This window comes from Pinus tabuliformis, chromosome 5_1 (assembly GCF_031772625.1).
Source record: "Pinus tabuliformis cultivar Carrire ecotype Pingquan chromosome 5_1, CPIR1, whole genome shotgun sequence".
NCBI classification, from domain to species: Eukaryota; Viridiplantae; Streptophyta; class Pinopsida; order Pinales; family Pinaceae; genus Pinus; species Pinus tabuliformis.
The window spans coordinates 898,220,338-898,244,536 of record NC_142305.1 but is presented as its reverse complement, the minus strand read 5'-3'; positions in this window follow the sequence as shown (position 1 = coordinate 898,244,536).

The window sequence follows — 24,199 nt, the reverse complement described above, 5'->3', positions numbered from 1 at the left end:
ATTCTTGAGGACATGTTGAGGATGTATATTATGCATAAGCAAGGAAAATGGGAAGAGTATCTTCCATTGGTGGATTTTTCATATAATAATGGGTGGCAGGAATCTTTGAAGAATAGTCCATTTGAGGCACTTGATGGGCGGAATTGTAATACTCATATCATTTGGAGTGCTCTAATGAATAGCATATTGATTGGACCAAACATGTTGGCAGAGATGGAACAAGAAATGAAGGTAATCAAGAAGAATCTAAAGGTAGCACAGGACAGGAAAAATAGTTATGCAGATCAACATAAGGTGCTTAAGGAGTTTCAGGTAGGGGAATAGATGTACTTGTGCATCAAGCCCAAGAAGAGCTCCTTGAGGATTGGATCATGTGCCAATTTGACACCTCGTTATTGCGGGCCTTTTAATATTCTTGAGAGGATTAGACCAGTAGGCTACCGACTTGCACTGTCTCAAACAATGAAAGTCCATGATGTTTTCCATGTGTCATTGCTTAAAAAAGTGTGTGAAATATGTTGATCATGTGATTGACTGGTATGTAATGTAGGTTGAACCAGGAGGATAATTCCATTTGGAACCTCATTGCATTTTGCAGCGAAAGATGCTCACACTTAAGAATTAAGTAATCGAGCAAGTTAAAGTGCAGTGGAAGCACTTTGGGCTCGATGAAGCTACATGGGATATGGATGATTAGATGCGGGCTTTGTATCCTTCTCTATTCGCTGGTTGAGTGGATGTCTTCTGATATACGTTTTGATGTTGTGTTTTGACTATGTCTATATGCGTATGTTGTAAATATCGCATCAAGTTGTGTTATAAAGCTCCAATAAGTGGTATGGTGCTCATGATATGTTGGATATGTTTTCAGCAGATGGATCAGATGTAAATGTTGCATCAAACTGTGTTATAAAGCTCCATGGGCAGCATTTGTTTTGTTGTTGTATATGTGTCATTGAACACTGAGGATGGTGTTCCCATAAGGGGGAGGCTTCTGTAACAACCCCGGTTAAAGATACATGTATTAAAGTTAATAAATGAAAAACAAGACCAAGGTCATGGGACACATATTCCAAGCTAAATGTTGGGAAAAAACATAGAGATGGGGATCACTTGTGATTAATTAATGGCTATGGAAATTGGCAAAGGAAATACCAAAGGAAAAGATACATTTATTGGCATTTATTTATGAAAATAATGGAAAATAGGAGAAAAGGAAGGTGAAAGGTCACATAATTGCATGCGAGGAAAAAATGAAGGAAAATGAAGAAAATGAAGAAAATGAAGGCCTCAATGATAAAAAGGCTTATGAGGATCATTTCACAGTTTTTTTCAGTTCAAACTTTTGTCAGTGAAGACTTTGGCACTCTCATTCTATTCTCTCTCTCTCATACTCTTGCACACTTAGAGAAATTTTGGAGCATGCTTGGAACACTCTAGTTTTCATTGGATTGGAGAAAAAAGGAAAAATAAAAGCAGGAAGCACAAGGGGACAATGAGATTGCTTTGCAGGTACTGAGTTGCATGTATGATTTCCTTGCTAGTTTTGGCATGCATGGTATATATATATGGTTATTTGGTTAGGTTCTATCATTGGCATGGAGGATTGCTTGGATTGACAGTGGTTTTGCCTAGCATTGACATTTCCTGGATAGTCATGGTGCTATGGGTTTCCCATTTGATTACTTTCTGATTGGTGCTCATGTTCCTTATAGTTGTGGGTTGAGTTACTAGTTCCTAGAGCCTTGGTTGGATAAACGCTTTGGAAGGCTTGGAACAACTTGGGTTGAGTTGCTAGTCCTGGAATCCTTGGCTGGAAAAGCGTTATGGATCCATTGGTGGGTTGAGTTACTAGTCTTGGAGCCTTGGTTGGACATACGCTTTGGAGCCATGTGACAACTGTGGGTTGAGTTACTAGTCATGGAGTTGAGTTCGAACAAATGCTCTGGTATCCTGGACAACTTGGGTAGATACCAATCTGTTGATGGTTAGTGATTTTTTTACTGTGAGGTGTAATCACTGGTTGAGGGTTGAGGTGATTTGGCCTCTAGAAACCCCAGTTTGGTTTTGCTTGGTTTATTCCATGAGATCCCATATTCATGCTTGGAATATGACATGGGGGTGATTGGTTGAGAGATTTGGTTGAGCCCAATCTATGGTTGGGTGGTATGTGGAAGTCCCTGACTTGGTTGATTTTTGCATATGTTAATAAGAGCTCTTCCCTCTTGTATTTCATGAGTATTTATACTTGTTATTATGTGGCTTTGATGGTTGTTCTATCAATGTCATTATCTCGGTTATATGTTGGTTGTAAGCATGGTTTCATGACATATTTTAGTTATGTCTATTAACATGTTTTGATTGGTAAATGACTGGTTATTGAATGCATGACCTAAGAGATGTTATTGCAGCTATTGTGAGAGGGAATTAGACCTTCTTGATGATTCCCATATAAGTATCATACCCTTATGTTCATATATGCATTTATGACTTATAAATTACATGTTCACAATGTGTTTGACGAAATGTTTGTCATCGTTAGGCTGGATAGGTCAATTTCTTGACTAAGTTTTGCATTAATGGTTTTCTTCCTTATGTCATTCATCATTCTGGAAAGTTCTATCAAGTTCGGGGCAGAGGTTTGGATATTAGACCTAAAAAAGTGGCTAAGATTCTGGGGTCGCATGCTCAGAGTTGGAAAATTTGGACTACAGTCACTAGGAGGCAGGGTTATCCATGTGACTAGAGGGTTATAGCTGCTGGCTTGCCTTGTTATGCAAGCGTTTGGGAGACCATATCACTAAAAAGGAAATTTAACTCAAGGTTCAGGCACCTGGAGTGGTTGTTTAGCTCCAAGGGGTCCTGTAACTCTCGAGGAAGGTCAGTAAAGCTGGTTTGTCGATTCCACTTCCTTAACTGTATTTAGGAGGTTGAATCATGTGATAGTAGCCCTTAGCTCATGTTTACTCTGACAGGCTGGTGGAAGTGGGTAAATATGGGAGGGGTGGTTACATTTTCAGTGTGCATAATGCAAACATGGGTTTCGTTATACAAAGAAGTTTTCATTGAGGGATTTAAATATAATTATTAATATTGCTTAGTATTTTCTTCATATGAGTCTCGAGACTCCGCACAATGTATCAATCCGCACAATGAAGATTGCAATTTTTCGCACTCCGTACTTCGAACAATATATCAAAAATTCTAAGGCACATTATTGATCAACCACATGTGCGGAATGCGAAGGTGCATAAAAAACTATGTGGAGTCACATTTCATTGTGTCTAATGCAGAAGTGTAGACACGACAATAACAAAAAATTGTTGAAACAAAAAATTCTCGAATAACAACAAAACATATACTGCGCATTGTCTTGATCAATTAATCACTAATATAAATAAGAACTACATTGCGTTGCAATTATTAATCTTATTTAAAAAACATTACCAATTATGTTTAAACTATTAAGTAATTATTATGCATCATTTTGTTATATTTTGCAAATACGTTAATTCTTTATGTTTTACACACCCTTTATGGATTCTTGTGATGCACCTTTAGCTCATTTGAACCCCCTTTCTTAAATAACATTTATACTTATTCTTTTTAAATCGTTTACTTATACACTTTTAATATTAAATAATCACTTTTATAACTTTAATAATTATGATAAACCCTTTCTTAGATAAACTTTATCCTTATTATTTTTAAATCATTTACTTATACACTTTTAATATTAAATAATTTAATAATTACTTTATCGTAATATTTGTATCACAGCTAATTAAATCCTTAATTTCAATGTGACCAATCGATCACATCCAAAAAAAATATTAATCCCATCTCATATAAAAAATTTACTTAGTGCAATATATATAATATTAGTTATACTTTGCATACAAAGTATAAAATAAAATATTAATTATATTTATTTTATTTTATAAAAGTGCCAAAATTTTTACTATTTTTTCACTACTTTACATAAATATATCATCTAACCAAATTGGGACATCTACATTATGAAAGGGTTTAGTTAGGTTTGTGTCAGTGTACATGGTGTGCCCACATGTGACTCAAAAAGTGTTTTGGAATTGCGTCTTAGAGAATAAAGACTGACTTCTTATTGGGCAGCAAGTACACATGATATGTTCATTCGTATGGTATAGTTAAACTATATTATAATCTACATCCTATCTCCCTTCCTATGCATTTATATAAACTCTTTTTCAAAATATATAAACAATTTCATTGTATATACCTTTGCCAAAAAAGCATATCCATATGCATGATAACTGACATACAAATGTAAATGTAAGAGGGTACATGAAGAAATGACCATACTCCATGTGCATGTCATGAGAGAAAAAAGTAGTTGATAGAAGTGGTGTGGGTTCCTATCATCATACAAATAATGATTTTTTTGAGGTGTTGTAAAACAAACTATAATTGGTATTACTAAATGATGGGAGTTCAAGGACCACTCTGCACATCCCACAAAATGAGTGATTTTCATTGTGAGGTTAAAAGATACTCTTAAAATATATTCTTATTTATTAAATTAATTTCCTTTGAGAATGTGGTTAATTATTTAATTGAAATAAAATTAAGGATGATATTTTTTAACAAAGTAGTTTCTACTTAAAAATTGGATTATTTATGAATTATTTAATTAAATAAAATGATAAAAATATGATAGGAATTCAGATTTTATAATGGGAAAGATGAAATTTAAAACCTAGTTTAAAAATACATATTAAGATATAATTTATAGGATATTAAATTTATTTTTTACACATATATATATATATATATATATTAAAATAAATTATAAAGGAACAAATTGACGTGGAGCATGTAAAACACTCTCTCACTTATAGTACCGATGCATAAATGAAGATAGGGTGGAAAAGAGGATTGGTCATTTCATAATCTCAGAGGCTTTGGTGGAATGTTTCAACTTTATCAGCTAGTGGGTAGGGAGCAATGGAGAGTCAGATCACTCTTTAATTTTCTTGGAGATTAAGGGGACAAAATTGAAGCCAACAAGCCCCTTCAAAATGAACTCCTCCTAACTAAAAGAAGAAGAATTCCTCTTCTTAGTCAAACAACACTAGAAATCCTTCAATCCTCAAGAGGAATCCTTAGCTACTATCCAGTTTGAAGCCAACTTAAAATCCATTAAAGGATATCATGGGAATGGGCAAAAAAAAGAAACTTGCATATGAACAAGAACTTGTAGAGGCTGAGAGGCAAATATAGGACTTTGTAAGACAAGAGGGGGATGGGTTCACAAATGTTGAAACAAGAGAGACCCTCCTTAGATTGGAAGCAAGGGAAAAAGCACTACTAGAAGAAAAAAGGGCAGAGTGACATTTAAAAAGTAGGGAAATATGGATGGAATGTGGAGACGAGAACACTAAGTTCTTTCAAGCATATGCCAAGGGGAGGAAGCTATGCAATACTATCTGGAATTTGTAGGATCTAGAGGGCTAGGACATCTCAAATTTCAGAGGCCTAGCAAAGTTAGGTAAGAATCACTTTCAGAATCTTTTCTGCGAATTAGAAGGGGCAACCATAGTAGAAACTATTAGAATAACTTGAATTTTTCCAAGGTTTGTAGAAGAAGAGGAAAACATGTCTTTAATGGAAGAGATTTCATAGGAAGAGCTTAAAGCGATTCTCGACAATTTTCAAAAGCACAAAAGCACTGACCTAGATGGTTGGCTAGTATAATTCTTCTTGGGCCTCTTTGATATTATAGGGAATGATTTGTTAATTGTTGTTGAAGAATCTAGAGGGGGGAAAGAGTTCTACTTGCTTTCAACTCTACATTTATAGCTCTCATTCCAAAAGTGGACTCTCTAATGTCCTTCAAAGTCTTTCAACCCATTTCATTGTGCAATTGCATATACAAGGTAATAACTAAAGTGATAGCCAACAAAATAAAGCCCATCCTCTCGAAATCAATCTCAAATGACCAATTTGGATTCTTGGAAGGAAGACAAATCCATGAAGTGATAGGGGTGGCGCAAGAAGCTTTACACGATATTAATTTGAAAGGGGTCATATTCAAGATTGATCTTTCCAAAGAATATGATAGGGTCAGCTGGATATTCATCAAGCTTTTGTTGATTCATGTTGGGTTTAGTTCGGGTTTCACATCTTGGGTGATGAGCTATCTCTAGAAAATTTCTTTTGAAATTTTGGTTAATGGTTCATCGTCTCCCTTCTTTCATGCTAACAGAGGGTTTCTTTAGGGGTTCTCTCTCTCACCATTATTATTCTTGCTAGTGGTTGAAGGTTTGAGTCGTCTACTAGAAGAGGCCAAGAGACGGGGTGACTTTCAAGGTACCCTCATAACACAAGCCCTGACAATAACACATTACTTTTTGTTGATGATATTCTCATTTTCTACAGTGGTCCCCCAAAATACGTAGACAAATTAATGGATTTACTAACACTCTTTAGAAAATCCATGGGAATGGTCATCAACAACAAGAAGTCTACATCTCCCTTCACAATTTGGAAATGGGGAGGCTCAACACATAAATAAGCTCTTTCCTTACATCCTAAAGTTGTTGGGAGATGGTCTAAAGTACTTAGGATTTCACCTTAAACTGTTATAGCAAGGAGGATTGTTTTTGGCAAATACTCAAGTTGGAGAAAAGATTGAATACTTGGAGTGTAAGGTGTCTCTCGAGGGCAGGGTGACTAGCTTTGGTAAAATTGGTCATAGAAGGGAATCTTGTATATTGGATGTCATAATTTAGCATGGATCCCCAAATTTATTCTAGAAGAAGTTCACAAAATATGTTTCACATTTCTTTGGGCAAGTACCTAGGAACATCATGTACTTCCTTGGGTATTATGGGACAAAATAGTGGCAATAAAGCTCCTAGGAGGTTGCAGCCTCAAAATAATATTCCTATTCTCAAAAGTGTTGCCTGCCAAATGTGGCTGGAGGATTCTTTCCACTCAGAGCCTTTAGGCTACTATAGTTTCATATAAGTATATTACTTTTAGTTCTTTGGAGGATTAGATAAGGAGGTTGGATAAACCTAGGGAAAATATTTCATTGGTCTAGAGAGCGATATTGAATTCCTTCTACCTCATCAACAACAAACTAGCTTGGAGAGTCGACAATGGTTGCAGAGTGAGAATTGGAATTGATCCCTAGCTTGGATGTGGTGAGACGCATGTCCTTCCTCAACCACTCATTGAATTCCTTAGAGATATAGGAATCTATAATCTTGCGCATATGATAACCCAACTATCACAACCATATGGAGATAAGGATGAAAGCTTGCAGATGAGTTGAGGTTGGAGGTTGGATATCATGAAGTTTGGAATGGGTGCTTGACCGCTCTAACAACCGGTCACATAATATTGACAGATAAGGAATATGAACTAGTATGGAGCTTCTCTTGAGTTGGACCATATAGTCCAAAACTTGGATACGTTATACTAAATGTATCCAAATCCATTGAGGTCCTAAAATGGTGGTGGAAACTAGTCTAGAAATCCAAATTCCGAGCAAAGGCTTGAGTCTGCATGTGGGGTTTGATGGAAGAAAATGCCCCTACTTGGGATGTTATGAAAAAATGTTATAAAATTGAGTTGGGTTGGTGTGCTTTGTATAAATGGAGTGAAGAAACGGTTGCACATTTTTTTATACATTTCCCTTTCACCATGCAATTCTAACACTTTTGCATGTCGATACTAGGGAAAACTTGTGACTCGGTTGGGGACGAAGTGGAAGGCACATGGAGATGATGGTACACTAATACCACCACTTGTTCTTTCAAAGCACTTCCGTTAATCACCTATTGGGGGGTCTGGATGACGTGTAATAAAGACATTTTCCATAATAATCCTTCTTGTTTGATCGTGTGGCAGTCAAAGGATTGGTGATACTAGCACACTTTCCACAGTAAAAAGGAACAACCATCCCAAGGGTTATAGTGGCATAAGCTCCCGACACCATAATAACATGAGATTTCTTTAATAAGGCATCACAAGTCACAACTCAAAGAAGTGAGGGAGGCTTCATTCTATTTCTATCCTAATCAGATACCTTTCATGCAAATAAAAACTTGTTACTCTTTGCAAAATAAAAAGGATGTGAACATATTCAAGTTTTTTAGGATCCATGCTTGTGATTAACTAGTTAAACAAAACTCAACAATGCAAGAATATTCTACTTGTCCCTATTCTTGAAGATATTTTTTAGATGAAGCCACTTTTAACAGTTTCTTGTGTTCTCACATCCACAGGGAACATAATTGCATAGTTGGTCACCTCTCCAAAGAAAGGTTACTTTTAGTTCAAGGAACTTGGCATTTCACAGAGCAATAAGATTGCAATGCATTTGAATTCTATCACAAGCCTTTTATCAATCATAATGAACAAGAAGAACACTAATGAATACATAAATCATTATGTATATTACTCTTTCTTCGGTCTTTGAGATAGTCTATATAGTATGACAAATATATATCAGAGGGATACAAGGTGAAAAGACTAATTTTCACCATATTGAAGCATGTTATATGCAATGTATTGAGCCAATGGGAAAATGTTGAAACTTGATGTCTATACAAAATGGTTACATGGTAACACTGAAGAATACACAAAATGATGTGTATACACATAATGTAATTTGGTATCATTTCACAAATGAAATAAAATTACAATTTTTTCCCTGTGTGTGTGTAATGAGTATAATGATTAAGAGTATGTGTTTTCTCCTAAAAGATAATAGGTTCAAATTTAAAGGGGCTAGATTGTGTACACTTTCATAGCTTTTTAGTAAACCATGTTGAATTGGTAATATATTAAAGTAATCTTTTGGTTGTCACTATAACACCTTCGTAGATTTTAGTAGTCGTCACTGAGTAGAGGTAGGTCCCTTGTCCCATAAGTAAAATAATAGTCTTTACGTGCGACTTTTTGGACAATTTTCCAGTTTATTTTTTGATATAATTTGTCTAGAATTCGACAAGGACTCATTGAAATCACAAATTTGATGGGCGAACTCTTCACAATCAAAGTGCCCCAAGGGTTTTTGAGGGTGGTGAATTCATATATGCAGTCAAAAAACTAGTTTAAATAACACAAATCAAGATTCGGCCACAATTTTTTTCGTCAAATTTCGGCTAGAAATCCACTGGAAACTCCAAAAATTCACACTTAAACACTGATCCATAAATAAAGGGGTCTCATGCATCAATTTGATGTTTGGCCTAATCATGACTTTAAAATTAGATTATTATTATTATTATATATAATTTTATTTGTATTACAATTTTATTAAGTAATAAAATATGCTATAGACTAACTCTTCTATGTTTTGGTTCTTTTCCGAGCATATTCTCCTATGATTTTTTCCCTAAATTTAATTGGGATTTGTTAAAATTGCAAGTTTAGGCTATGCAATCTACACAATTCAAGTGACCCAAGGATTTTTCAGGGTATTGAATCCATTTATGCATTTAAAGACATGTTTTAAATAATGAAAGATCATAATCTCACCCAAAATTGTACGGTTGAATCTTGACCAAAAAGAATTAAAGCATAGAAAAATTAAACAACACCATAAGAGTAGAAACAAATTGATTTTCTTAATAATTAAAATGACATAGTTTAAAGTACGAGTGAGTGTAAATGCCATTTAACATGTCTTTGAAGTTGTGTGTGTTTTATCATTCAATAGTACAATAACAATTGAGGTGGTTCGATGAGATGCACTTTCTCTACTTGAGTTGAAATCCTCAATTCTACCCCATTATGATAAGGCTAAAGGGTGGACACCCCAAAATAGAGGTCCATTTTGGTTTGCTTCGAGATACCTCAAGCCTTGCTAACTTAAAATCTATTAGTATATCTAACTTTAAGTTGTTGGATATACTCTCAAGTTATAGAAAAAGTTAGCTAATTTAATTTCGAACCTACCTTAAATCTCTTTAACAAATTACTAATTCTTATTATTTACAAAAGAAACATTACTTCACCATTGGGCAATCTTGTGTTGAATATTGTAGGTTAACTTATAGCATGCAAAATAGAATTTTAATATTTTAACAATACAACACTTGTACTTAAAAAGTTTAATCCATATTATTAAAATTATATAACTTTAAATTTGTTCAACGATATTTATGAACTCCTTGTTTTAAAAATGTATCAATTTAAAGTTTTAAAAATCCATTAAACAATATGAAAACCACATATATGCATAGGATTCCCATGTATCTATTCTTACACATAAGATTTGCCTACTCTCATTTATATGTATCTATTCTTACACATAAGATTGCCTACTCTCATTTACTTTGTGTTATGTGGTTAACGAAGGGAAACTCTTATGATTTGATTTATTTTTATTTTTACTTTTATTTTTAAACATTTTATTTCATTTACAAGTAAGGGTAGACTGAGTGGTTGAGGTGGGTTGTTAACTCCCTCACCACCCAGGTTCGATTTCCCGAAATGACATGCTTAGCTTGTATTGATTAGGCTTAAGGAGTAGGCGGCCCCAAGGAGTTTTCACTCCGTCCATGGTCAATACATTACTGAACCAGAAATACACACAGAACATCAACAAAAGACTTTGAAAGTCGTAAAACATTTCTCGCTTATAAAAGGCCAACTACCACTCCTCTAATACATAGATAACGAGAACGACATCCACCATGATCAACATAACATGAGCCATTACAAACAATGAACACAACAATAATATAACCACCACCATATAACTCTTATGGCAACAAAGACACGTTTCTTAATTGAACAACTCAAATTTGAAAATTTAATTTAAAGCCGCTATTTAAAAAATAATAATAAATTCATTTAAGGAATTAAAAAAAAATTAAAATAGCATTAAGTTTGTTATCAATTTTTCTTTATTGAAATTGCTTATATTTTCATTTTTGTAGTTGTGAATAACGAAATTCAATATTGTTTTGAAGTTTGATTTTTTTTTTGAATTTTAGTAAATTATATAGCTTCAAAAAAAGAGTGCATGTCAATTACATCCATAGTCAACTCGATCAAGGATCAGAAATCTATATCAGGGGAGTCTAAGCATACTCAATACATCTAGAAAGTTGGGCTCATCATGGCTAACCAGACAACTGGGCTCCTTAGAGCAAACATAAGCTAATTTCCAATCTCCAAAGAGCCAAAACAAAAGAAAAGACAACAACTTAACCCAAATGCCAAACATGCCATGAGCCAAATTCGACTATGGAAGAACAATTCCAAGAGAAGCTCCGTAATCCTTACAGCCCATATCCATAGACAACACCATAGCAAGAATTATGTTCCATAGAGAAAAGACACATGTCACATATTACACATTGCATTGGTTGCGGACGTCTTCACCTGAAGAAGCAGAGGTCGAACAACATTACCGCTTCACAAAGCCAAAACAGAAGAGAAGACCATTATGAAAGGTAGGCCGAGAGTTATCAAGGCAAAAATGTTGCAATGAACTTTTTATGGAAAAAACCACCAGAGTAGTGAGCTTCAAGTTTGATTTTAGAGGGTTGGGTTATTTTTCATTTTTTTTGGTTGCAGATAAGGTAATTTTAATATTATTTTGAAATTTGATTTTAAAGGATTGAATTAAAGAGGAAGATGATTCGTTGAAAGATGAAATGATATTTAAATTTAATTATTTATATTAATTACTAATATTATTTAAAAGTGGATAAATAAATATCATGATGTTTTTTTGGAAAATTTAAAATTGATTCACTTGAACATATATAATTTTTAAATTGTTAATAACACCAGTTATTAGTAAGAGTGATGCAAGAGCATTAGAGCTTCTAAGCCATAAAGTTTTTTGAAGAAAAGCTACAAAAGGGATTTCAATATTGTGAGGGAATTATAATTCCTTAATTGTAAATATTCTTAGTTTTTTTAGTTATTATCAAATAGTTTTAGAAAAACTATGGATAAGAGAGATTTTTCCATGAGGAAAAACCAAAGTTGCTTGAAAAGAATGAGATATTTATGGAATAAACCATAAGAGCTTTAGGGAATAAATCATGGAGTGATTTATGCATTTACTAAAATCTAATTTTCTTGTAACTTTGTATTTAATCATTGTAAGCTTGAGGGGAAAACTAATGGCCAAACATATGTAGTATCAGGCCTTAGAGAGTGAATGGAGAGAAATGATATTTTCCTTAAGTGTGTGTATGTACATATTTGATTTAATGAAATAGAGTTTCATGTATTTGTGGTGCTCACGAATTGTCTTTGTATGAATGGAAGAATTTTAATTTGTGCATGCTCTAGAATTCACTATAAGTGAAGTAGAATTTTTATATGAAATAATTTTGTAGAAAAAATTAAGAGATTGATGATGAAGTGATTTGTCATGTGATCTAGAGAAGGTGAATTCTATAGGAAAAGTCGAATTCTCCTACATCAATTGGTATCAGAGCTGGTACACTCTTTGGAATTCAAGATTGCAACCAGAAGAAGGACAACTTCCAGGAAATGTTAGTTGGGTAGAAGTTGTCAGAGGGTAGTTCCACAGTGACTGTAGGTAGAATTGATAAGAGAAGGTTATGGATAAGGTAATTGTAATATTATTTTGAAATTTGATTTTAGAGGATTGAAAGATGAAATGATAATTTAATTTAATTATTTATATTAATCATTAATATTATTTAAAAGTGGATAAGTAATTATCATGATGATTTTTTGGAAAATTCAAAATTGATTCACTTGAACATATTTAATTTTTAAATTGTTAATAGCATGAGTTATTAGTAAGGGTGATGTAGGAGCAATTGAGCTTCCAAGCCATCAAGATTTTTGAAGAAAAGCTAAAAAGGGGTGTCAATATTGTAAGGGAATTATAATTCCTTAATTGTAAATATTCTTAGTTTCTTTTAATTATTATAAAATAGTTTTAGAAAAGCTATGGATAAGAGAGATTTTTTCCATAAGGAAAAAGCAAAGTTGCCTTGAAAAGAATGAGATATTTATGGAATAAATCATGAGAGATTTAGGGAATAAATCACAGAGTGATTTATGGATTTACTAAAATCTAATTTTCTTGTAACTATGTATTTAATCATTGTAACCTTGAGGGGAAAACTAACGGCCAAATGTATGTAGTATCAAGCCATAAAGAGTTAATGGAAAGAAATGAGATTTTCCTGAGTGTATGTGTATGTACATATTTGATTTAATGAAATAGAGTTTCATGTATTTGTGGTGCTCATGAATTGCCTTTGTATGAATGGAAGAATTTTAATTTGTGCATGCTCTAGAATTCACTGTAAGTGAAGTAGAATTTTTATATGAAATAATTTTGCAGAAAAAATTAAGAGCTTGATGATGAAGTGATTTGTCGTGTGATCTAGAGAAGGTGAATTTCTAGGAAAAGTCGAATTTTCCTACATCAAGTAATATCAGAGATGGTACGCTCTTTGGAATTGAAGATTGCAACCAAAAGAAGGACAACTTCCAGCAAGTAGTAGTTGGGTAGAAGATGTCAGAGGGCAGTTCCACAGCGAGTGTGGGTATAATTGATAAGAGAAGGTTCTAAGGAGAGAACCAGAGAAAATACAGAAAGGTTAAGATAGTGAAGAAAGCTTGATGAGGCATTGAGTAGTGAGAAGAGGAAACTTGCTACAGAGGAGAGGCTTGGATGCAGTTCATTATTGAGCATGGAGAAGCTCACAAAAATAGAGAGAAGGATGACCACATAGGGTCATGTCAAAGGTTCAGGTGGAAGTCATAGCAGAAGGAAAGAAGATGTCAAGAGAAAATAAATCAAGAAGAAAATGAGTGATGACAAGTTTAATAGGGAACTTGTTGAAATGAAAGCACAGTTGAATGTGCTTATGGATCTACTACAATACGAAGATGAAGATCAAAGGTGTGGATGGGTGTTGCGGAAAAAAGTAAAGTGGAAAATTTGCAGGTGAAGTTGAAGCGTAGGTTGAGAATTCAGCAGAGGAAGGAAGAGCTCAAGACAACAAAGATGGAGTTTTGCATTTGTGAACCGGAAAAAGGACCAGTCCTTAGTGAAGAAGAGGATGTTGCAGCAGATGAGATCCAAGAATCTCATATTTATGAAACTAATGAATTTTCTGTGAATGCAGGTATATAAATTGAAGATGAAGATGAAAGATAATTAAAGAAATAGAAGTCAATCTATTTCCTAAAGATAGCATTAAACCTCAAGTAAAACATTCAAATTTAGTGTTCAAGGATTTTGAGGAGGAAATGAGGTATTTAGAGGAATGGATAGCAAGAGATACAAGCGATTGCCTAGAGGTTACATGCATAGTTCAAGTTGATTTAGAACATCATACTAAAGTGTAATACAAAAGTAGTATGGAGGAAGAGATCATGCATCAAATGGAAGTAGGAAAAAAAGTGTTTCAGCAACCAAGAATAAATTTGGATGAAGAAATCAATGTGATTTGGATGTTGATGAAGAGAGTGTCCAGATAGAGGTATTATAGAAGGAAGAAGGTAGTTAGCAATATGGTACATTCGAAGGAAGAAGGTGGTTAGCAATATGGTACATTCGACTACTCAAGTATACATCAACCAAATAAAAGGAAGGTTGCAATTTAAAGTTTGGATACCTAGAGAGGCAAAGGCAACAACAACTGGAGAAGTGGAGCAACATCGTAATGAAGTGGATGGAAAATTACAAACTAAATTTTGGGATCCAGGAGGATTTAACAATTATTGACACATGAACAGGAGGCCATGAAGGGAGTCTGATGTAGGAGCATTAGAACTTCCAAGCCACCAAGATTTTTGCAGAAAATCTACAAAAAGGGTTTCAATATTGTAAAGGAATTATACTTCCTTAATTGTAAATATTCTTAGTTTCTTTTAATTATTATAGAATAGTTTTAGAAAAGCCATGAATAAGAGAGATTTTTTCCGTAAGGAAAAAAGCAAAGTTTCCTTGAAAAGAATGAGAGATTTGTGGAATAAATAGTGAGAACTTTAGTGAATAATTCATGAGAGATTTAAGGAATAAATAACGAAGTGATTTATGGATTTACTAAAATCTAATTTTCTTGTAACTTTGTATTTAATCATTGTAAGCTCGAGGGGAAAACTAATGGCCAAACATATGTAGTATCAGGTCATAGAGAGTGAATGGAGAGAAATGAGAGTTTTCTGAGTGTATGTGTATGTACATATTTGATTTAATGAAATATAGTTTCATATATTTGTGGTTCTCATGAATTGTCTTTGTATGAATGGAATAATTTTAATTTGTGCATGCTCTAGAATTCACTGTAAGTGAAGTAGAACTTTTATATGAAATACTTTTGCAGAAGAAATTAAGAGCTTGATGATGAAGTGATTTGTCATGTGATCTAGAGGAGGTGAATTTCCAGGAAAAGTTGATTTTTCCTACATCAAAGGGCCCTTGGTTTATCGACATAGTTAGTCTCTTTATGAAGCCATAACACTCTCGTTTCAACCATCCTATAAAACATTAATAGAAGTTCTAGATTGAGAAACATGCTCACTATCTCTCTTGAATATTGAAGTGAGTGGTCTCTTTTGAAAATTGGTAACACCCTAAGCAATTTCCTTACCATAAGCCTAGAAAGAAGGAGGAGGACTACCACAAGCTTTGCCCAAATCTACATTTATACAAATTTGAGAAAACATCTTCGTGACAAAATCATATTCGAGACTTGTGAGAAGCACATTTAGACACAACTTTTAGATTATGAAAATATTGTGTTCGACTACAAGTTTTGCCTTAAGCATGGACACATGCCTACATCTTACCCAAGGGAAAGGGTCTCTTAGGTTAAGATCGAGATGGATAATAAGCCACTTGGTGGAAGGATTACACTTGACATACCACAAGTTGACTCCTTTTCTAGATATAGAGGTATTCAAGCTTGTAGTTTCTATAAATGCTCTTGCTCCACCCACTAAAGTGGGCGGTGAAGACATTAATATGTATATGATTGAGGAGACAACTCTTCCATTGCATATTTTCCTTCATGACTACTCCATCATAAGAAACGTGAAGCAGAGACATGAGTTGGACAATTCAAATCAAAGAAGCGATCTAATCCTTGAACCCAACAAGACGATGCATGAGAATACATTGTAATTAATGTTATCTCACATTCCATGAGTTGGACAATTAAAATCAAAGAATTGATCTAATCCCTTGAACCCAACAAGACGATGCATGCGAATGCATTGCAATTAATGTTAACTCACATTCCAACAATGTCTAATTTTTATATAGGTTGCACTGAAATTTAAAAGAGAAAAAGGAAATAGAGGTAACACATTGGTGTGTATGATGCTCAATTGAAGAGTTAGAATTAAGTGGTTTGTGAAATTTTTTTATAAAGCAAGGAAATTGGTAAGTGGTTTTTAGCAAACAAATCATGTAGATAACCCTTTAAATATAGACAAAGAATTAAAAATTGTGCATCTAACTTTGAGTTTCAAAGAGGCAAAATATTGAATGTCAAACCCTTGATCATAGTGGAAAAGCTTATAAATTATTGATGGTGATAACATAATTTATTTTTATTTATATAAAAATAATTTCATTTTTTATTATTAAATAAATTTTGAATAGACATATTTCTTATTATTAGCTCTAAAGGATAATTTAGTTAGTTCAACCCTTTTAAGTAAAATATAATGCTCAAACAAGATTGCAAAATCCATTTGTTTAGACAATTCTTCTAGTAAAATCGTTAGTTCAACCTTTTTCATTAAATTATAATGCTATTTTTTTTTTTGCAAAATCCATTTGTTTAGACATTTCTTCTAGTAAAATCACATTACACGCATTAGAAAAATTATCTAAACAATATGAATCACAAAAACTTGAATTCAGAGAAATCCATTTGTATTAATGTTATCTCGCATTCCAACAGTGTCTAATTTTTATATAGGTTGCATTGAAATTTAAAAGAGAAAAAGGAAATTGACGTAACACATTGGTGCGTATGATGCTCAATTGAAGAGTTAGTATTAAGTGGTCCGTGAGAAAATTTTGTAAAGCAAGGAAATTGGTAAGTGGTTTGGCAAACAAATCATGTAGATAACCCTTTAAATATAGACAGAGAATTAAAAATTGTGCATCTAACTTTGAATTTCAAATAGGCAAAATATTGAATGTCAAACCTTTGATCATAGTGGAAAAGCTTATAAATGATTGATGGTGATAACATAATTTCTTTTTATTTATATAAAAATAATTTCATTTTTTATTATTACATAAATTTTGAATAGACATATTTCTTGTTATTAGCTCTAAAGGATAATTTAGTTAGTTCAACCCTTTTCATTAAAATATAATGCTATTTTTTTTTGCAAAATCCATTTGTTTAGACAATTCTTCCAGTAAAATCATTAGTTCAACCTTTTTAATTAAAATATAATGCTGATTTTTTTTTTTGCAAAATCCATTTGTTTAGACAATTCTTCTAGTAAAATCACATTACACTTATTAGAAAAAGTATCTAAACAATATAAATCCAAAAACTTAAATTCAGAAAAAACCCATTTTTTCAGCATGAAAAAAAGCGATATAGTTATATTATGTTTATCCAAAACAGAAATATACAGTGTTTGATAAAAAAAGAAGAAGAGAGATGTTCCCAGATCTCTAGAAGAAAGGATATATGTATCCTATGAGGAAAAATATAGCAATATGGACGAATCTTCATATAGAAGTCCAAAAAAACAGTCCCATGAGCCACTGATATGTATGTAGAAACAACATATAAAAGGACAATGGATGGGTAGCATAATTCATACCAGATTTGACTTCATGAAATTAGAGAATTATGTACCAGGCATGAAAAAATCTTGGATCTGATAGGAGATATTGTCCACTGTAATCTGCAGCCTCCATAATCCTCGTGGCGATGATAGCCCCTGCTTTGACAAAGCATTAGCTGTCCGATTTTTTTCCCTGACAATGTGGGAGATTGAGTAGTCCTTCCTGTTGTGCCACAAATCCTCAAGCCTGTTCAACCAGCCAGAGAGGTGAATATTTTTTATGCTATTTTTGGACAGAACATGGTCTATGGTGACTTTGGAATCTCCAAAAATATGAAGGTTTTTGAGACCAAGGAAATCAGAGAAGGAAATGAGACCGGCCAGAGCCATAATTTCTGCCTTGCTGTTGGTTCCAGGTCCTCTGTTCCAATGTAATTCAAAAGCTTGACCTTCTTCTGGGATTATATAAACACCACAGGCACATAAGTCATGCTGAGCAGCACCATCAAAGAAAGCACATGGATATTCATATACATTGATGGGCTGCTGTTTCATTCCATGTTTGACTTTGGGTTGTCGATGCCGATCAAGCGCTTCATTTAAAAAACCCATTTGTATCAATACTAATATTACTATCTATTATTATATTTAAAAATTCATAATAATAATAATAATAATAATAATTATTATTATTATTATTATTATTTAAAACGTAAATAGAGTACCAATTCCTTATTTTTCATTTAAATTATTATATTAATTACAATTTTTTATTTAAATATATTAAAATAATAATGTTTATTTAAAAAATAATATTTAAATTAATAAATTTAAATGTACTTAAAACTTATATATTAAAACTTATCTATTATTATTACATGTGAGAGGTGTATACTATCTTATAATCAACATTGAAGAAATTTATTATATTAATAACAAATTTTTAATTTTTAATTTAAATATATTACAATAATATTATTTATTTAAAAAATAATATTTAAATTAATAAATTTAAATATACTTAAAACTTATATATTATTATTACATGTGAGAGGTGTATGCTATCTTACAATCAACATTGAAGAGCCATCATTTTTTTTGATATGACATTCATCCAACTTTGCTATGCCTATAATTATGAAAAGTTAAATAGTTATCTTTTTGGCTTTATATACTTGACATAACCTCCTCATATTATTTTTTAATTTCAATTATTATTATCATACAAGATAATGATTACGTACTTAATCCACAAAAGCTATATACATAATCAATGCATTATAGTACAAAAGTCCACATCCTTGAAAACAAGTTCCAAAACATATCCTTTAGATGGTTTAATTTGTTAAACATGAGTGGGTTTGGTAGGTTTGCTAGTTACCACCACATTGTAAAATTAGTTAAAGTTGTTTAGGCTTAGATTTCTTATAAGATTTTTTTCCCTATTATATTGGTTAAAGTTGTTTAAATTCATTACTATACAAAGACACATAATTATAAAAATTATTATTAACCTGTGCATTAAAATATTATTTTTTATAATAATTTTTTTTTTTTATTTTAATAAACATTATATTATATAGTTATTATTATTTTTATTATTTTATATTAATTTAAATTTATTTTAATTCTAGATTTATCAAGTATCTTAATTCCAAATCTATCAAGTATATAGAAAGATCAACTATATTTTTATTCTAAAAAAAGTTTGCATTTCAAGAGATTTGATCTAGGTTGGTTTATATATATATATATATATATATATATATATATAATTTAATTTATTTTTATTTTTATTTTTATGTATTTTCACCGAGTTAAAATATTTACATAACATAAACAAAATAAGACATGGCACCATCTCTTTGGTAGTGGGCGCAACACAATAAATATATATGCAAATGAAAGTGAAGATAGTTAATTAAATAAATAAACAGATTCACTACTCATTTAGTTATTTATTATATTAATAAAAATAAAATATTATGTTATATATAAATTTTCAAACTTTTATCAATTATGGGGTTTTGACTAAATCGTGATGAGGTGTACTATTAAAACATTCCTTGATGTTAAGATCACTAGTTCAAAACTCTTGGACAATCCTACCTAAAAAATCAACAGAACAAAAAAAATTAAATTCTTTCATATATACTTTTTCAACATATATATTTTTTTTAACAAGAACCAAGAATATATTTTGTATTAAAAAAGATTTGAACTAAATGCATAGAGTGATTACATCATACAAAGATACGACAATATAGTCCATGAGCTAAGTTTGAACAAATGAAAGCTCTTTCATCCACCTACATAATTTTTTACTTAATTCCTTCAAACAAAGTAAAGCATTTTCAAGGCTATTCCACTTGTAGATATGCCAATACTGGTCTAACCAAAAACAAAATTTACTCAACATATTGATTCAGTTTCTTTAGTCATCTGAAGGGATCTCCTCTTTGTTGATCCTGATTCTAACTGAGTCTACATTAAAGTTCAAGCATGATTAGAAGACCCTCCTATTAAATCAATGAAGCTTGGAGCTTTCTTGGAGTTGGAATATCATCCTTTGCAATCTTTCTTGCCTCTTGTTAAAGGGTAGTGGGGGGTGCGGGTGGGGGGTGGCTTGTGGGGCAGGGGGGAGGGACCTGGATATTTTTTTAACACTTCTGAAAAGGATGCAAAGGAGGAAGCATTATCTTCTTCAACCTTATTTGCAAATGCATAATCACCTTCCTTCTTTCTCTCTTTTTTTTTTCCAAAAGTGGCTTCTTTTGTTCCCCCAATTCCTTGTCTTGGGGTTTGTTTAGGGGATATCTAAAAGACCTTTTCTAATGACCTTTGAGAACCTAATTCTTTACCCTTCTTTGCATTTGCACTTCTAACATCTTTATTTGTGTGCCGACTTACTTTCTTATGTGGTTTTTCATGGATTGTCTTTTCACCCTCTGATTTTTTGTTTGTAAACTCAAAAATCGAAGATTCCTAATGATTCCTCGTGTTTCTAGGTGAATGAAAAACCTCTTTTCTTGGACCCTTAACATCTCTTTCCACCTCATTTTTTGACTATGTTGAAAAAAAATGCTGTTGTGGAATGGTTCCCGCTTTTGGCGACATGAAATTCTCCTCTTAGATCCTCCTCAGTGGCTTGAAGCATAGGGTCCTCTCCCAGAACTTGGGGTCCTTCTTATTCCGTTTGATCTACATCTTCTTGCCTCCCATGAGAATTTTCCTTTGCTTCTTCTTGAGTTGTATCTCTTTGTTGGGTCCTTAGTTTTGGTAATGGTTTTGGCAATTTCTGGTTAAAATTTGATTGGAAAGAGGTTGTAGAGAAGATTAGAAGAAGTAACAAGATAGATGATCAAACTAGCCGAAAGCCAAGAATAGAAAAAGGAAGCGACAAAAAGAAGTTAGAGGAAGTTACCTTGAGATTTATAGAAGTCACGAAAGGAGGATGCACACGTTGGATTTTGAAAAGATAAAAATATGATAAGGATCAATACACTCAGATTTTGTCAAAACGAACCAGATCAAATGGAAAAAGTGGACCAGATCAAGTGAGCGAGATCAAGGAGAAAAATCTATAAAAGGCTACGAAAAATGAGCTAGAGAGAGAGAGAAGTTCATGTTGAAATGCTGCTGGATTGAATTCTAGATTCCTTAGCTAATTTCTATTGTAATTATGTTTTATAGTTTGACTCTGATAAGCTATGAAATATCTCACATCCTTGAGCTAATTTGCAATGTAATGGCCTTGGTTGATAATAAAGGTGAGGTGTTGTAGGGAATGGTTCTGTGTATTGGTGTCATAATGAATGTTGTATGAGTAGCCTATTAATTTTTTTCTAAGATTATGTTTACGTGTAACTTTTAGTATTCACTGCTATAGAATGTTTTCGTTCTAATAAATTATGAATTTCTTTTCACTAATAAATATAATTTCCATATGATGAATGATCTAATTCTGAAGACACTCTTCACTGCTAAATCCAATCCCTTCAATATTTTATTGCCTCGACATGTCTCGGGTGAGACGATTCTTCCTTGTGGAGGAGTGAAAATGTTGGTGTCATGCTAGAATACAATGAAGCTCTTTGTTGGAAACTAGAGGTTGAACCTTAGGTATTCATGATCTAAATTTGACGCCAACACTCCATCAAGATCACCCTCCAAAGAGGCGAATGGGTTCACTGATCTAGGATCTTTATCGAAGCATGCTTCACTTTTCTACTAGATCGAATATACTGGATTCTTGCCTGAGGAGGTGTGAGGCTCCTGAGACTCGAGAGCCTGACCTTTCTAAGATGCTTGTCGATTCACACCCTTTCTCTTCTTCTAAGTCTGCCATTGTCCTCCATCTTCTTGGATATCTCTAATTTCTCCTTTTTTTGGGCAATTTCTTGTGGAGTCAACGTGTTCATGATAATGCCTACACTTGAACGAGATCTTATCATAATCTATAGGTTGGATAAATGAGCGGTTATCTAGAGAGAGTTGGATTGCTTCAGGAAGACCTTTCTCTAAAACAACTTCAACACAAATCCTAGCACAGACAAACATTGAATCTTTAACCATTGCCCTATCTATATATTTTCCCAATGCATTTCCAAAATTTCTTAGAGTATCTTCGTCCCAACAATGAAGATGGAGATGGGGCAATTTGACCCAAATTGGAATAACATATGGGAAATCATTCTCCAGATTGAAACCCAATGTCCATTTGTCCAAATACAACCCTTGATTTCCCATAAAATATGGTCCATTTTAGAAGATCAAATGCTTATCTTCTTAAAGCTCAAAAAGAAGGTGAAGAAGCCTTTCCCACAAAAAAGCATATTCGATTTGGCCCTTAACCAAGGCTTCAGTTCCTATCCACCCATTGCCTGTGGGAGTTGGGGGATGGCCAGATTCCTATAAATTGCCCTACTAAGCCCCTTTAAACAAGGTTGAGAGTTATAGCTCTAGATCTACTACAATTTACTTGAACCTTCGAGATACTTTCTAATCTCTTCACAAATTTCTAATTCCTGGATTTAACCCCCTTCCATCCATTCCAAACTAACGTGGTGAAGGCAACTGCTACTGAAAAGGATGTGGAATGTGATTAGGGAAACACTAAAGAGGAGGGCAAGGTGACAAATCCCCCACAACAACGACCATTGCTCAAAACCCTAAATATGTTGCACGATCATTCTTGAGAGTTCCAAATAACTTTCCTTATAAAAAAATTCCTTTTAATAATTATATTTTTTTATTATTTAACCGCTTTTTACCATTAATATAATAAATAATAATATTTTATAATTAAAATTATACTTATAAAACTTTTCTATATTTTATATTAGAAATTTCCACCACCTTAAATTATATATATAAAAAATAGAATATGATATTATTATTTTCAAAATAACCATTATTATATTTTAATTTCTATGCCACTATAAATATATCTTTTCCATGCATTTCTCATTCAACTATATAAACAAAGCATTGAACGTAGATTAAAAAGTTAAAAGGAGTAGCGTACCGTTGAAGCTCATAACCTTTACCTGATAAACTATAATGAAGCCAACATTCATCATTGAGATATGTGCCTTTTGTCTACTTACTCATTAATGGGTGCAAATAGCCATTTCTCTTCCTTATTCATAACATATGATTTTAAAGTTTTTATAATGATTTGTTTGTGTTTATGTATGTAGTATGTGTTCAAATGTAGTGCAAGTTCTTCATTATGAGTTTTTAGGTTTTATAATAATTTGTGTTGTGTGTATGTTTGGCATGTGTTACAATGAAATGCAATTTTTCCATTATATTGGTGGAGTAGATATTTATATTTGTTTAATGAAAATAATTTTTATAATATAAAAAAAGTTTTTTTAATTAAAAAATATAAATATAATAATAATTATTTATTTATATTATTTAAAAATAATATATATATATATATATATATATATATATATATATATATAAAATAATTTATTTTAAAATGGATGGTTACATTTTTCAATAACAAAATTCTTAATAAATAGAAACAAAATGTTAAATATGGAATTTAATTATATATTGGTATCATAATTTAAAAATAGGTAGTGGGAACTTATGAGAATGGAAGAATGAGAAAGTCTTTATGGTTTGGTAAATAGTCTAGTTTAGATAATCTATTGGTTCATAGAGATTTGTTATCCCACCTATTTAGGTTACTTTTGAATTGGAGATTAATATGAAGATTAATTAGTAATATTTTATATTTTCAGTTTAATTAAAAAAAAAGTGAAAAGTAATTCAGGATACTAGTGTTAGTATTGATAGAATTCAATATTAACTATAATTAAAATTTTATAGCAATAATTTTATAGAAAAATATATTAGTCTTTTTGTTTTATATATATTTTATAAATTCTTTTAAGTATTTTAAAAATAA